Here is a 1788-nt window from a genome sequence, read left to right on the forward strand (position 1 = left end):
CTATAAAATGAAGTTATCAGATGAGTTTAAAAACTAACCGGTGAAACCCTAGTGCTCCATGCTAGTGCTTTAGGGATGGGAGGGCAAATCAAATGGACCCTGAACCCTCTATCTACTTGCTCAACTCACTCAGCCAGCCTGCTTTTCTAAACTTACTTCTCTGCCAAATTTCCTTTGGTACAACAATTCCTTTGCTAAAGGAAAAATGTGAGCAAATGAGTCCTAGGGGGCAATCTTACAGCTTTTACAGCTCCAAGATCTTCTATTAAAAATATCAACCGTAATTATGGGCCAGGGATTTAGCTCAGCGATGTCACCACCTGGCTCCCAAACACAAAGTCCCGAGTTCAATCCCTGGTACCAAAAAAAACACAACTCTTTGCCCTCCTTTCCTCTATGTTCATTAGGGGGACTCATGAAAGAAAAAATGGACTTTCAAAATCTGAAAAACCAAAATGGGCTATAAGGATGAGTAAGTGGTCCCTAAATAGAGAACCTAGATCAGAAATTTTTTTTCCAGCAGTTTCAAGCAGGTTGCAGATTCTCATAAAGGCTGAATTAAAAGGGAAGTTTTAGGGCTGGGGATTTAGCTCAGTGGTACCACGCCTGCCTCACAAGTGCAAGGTCCTGAGTTTGATCCCTGGTACAGCATTAAATTTGACAAAAGGAAGATTCAAAGATGATGCTTCTCCACTTAGGCAAGTGTTTGTCTTAAGCCTCCAACTCTTTCCACAGGAGCATCCGGTGATTTCTGAGACTTTCATTTTCTTGGTTAGGTAGTAGAGACCATCCTTATTTTATCAAAGAACCATGTTTCCATTTAGTGAGATTAAGTCAAGACCTCCTAAATAGGAGACTAGGTTTGCTAATTCAAGGTCTGGAGTGGGGCCTCATAAGCAAATTTTTTAATATCTCAGAAAGTAACCCCAATATATAACCAAGTTTGGGAATGGCAAAGTTTGCATTCTGTAAATTCGCCATACAACTTGTTTACAAGGCTTTTCTGTTCCCTTACAAAAATACTTCTCAGGACGGAGGTTGGCTTTTTCGAGATTTGGAAAACACACCTCTGCTCTGCAGGAACTTACCCAGAGTCCCATCATGTTCCTGTATAGGCCCTGGCCACCTGAATGGCAGAAATGGAGAACCGCAATGGCTCTAGGCCACAAGATAATGGTGGAGTAGGCCCTCTACTATTAACAGCCACATGTGTACTAAGCAAGAACTCATAGGCTGACTCCAGCGAGCCCAACAAACATGGAAATTATATATTTTCCAAATTCCAGTGAAATGAAACTACAATCCACTACCATGTGACTAAGAGAGACAACAGGGCTGGGGATTTAGCTGTGGTTCCACTGCCTGCCTCGCAAGCACAAGGTCCCGAGTTCAATCCCAGTAACCAAAAAAAAAAAGACAACAAAGTTGTTTTATTATGATTATTTTATTTTCATATACAAAAAGATAAAACTTGAAATAATTCTAGATTTTTCCTCCTATTTGTTGGGAGTGTGGCTGCTTCTTCACACAGGGGAGAAAAGCTACATTCACATCGGTTTGAGGACCCAGTGCAGAGTTTAAGCAGCAAAACCCCAACTTAGCAGATCTAATTTCAAACTTGACACTCATTTCTAAAATTACCACAGTAAAAAGGAACAAAGAGCCACTGCAAATGAATGAACTATGATACAATGTTCTTTCCAAAATGTTTTCATTTTGCAACTGTAATTACATAGATGTCTGCCTCAGGCCATTTTACGTGTGTGTGTGTGTGTGTGCAATGTGCAA

This window comes from Fukomys damarensis, unplaced genomic scaffold, assembly GCF_012274545.1.
Source record: "Fukomys damarensis isolate Sample0158 unplaced genomic scaffold, DMR_v1.0_HiC HiC_scaffold_24, whole genome shotgun sequence".
Classification (NCBI taxonomy): domain Eukaryota; kingdom Metazoa; phylum Chordata; class Mammalia; order Rodentia; family Bathyergidae; genus Fukomys; species Fukomys damarensis.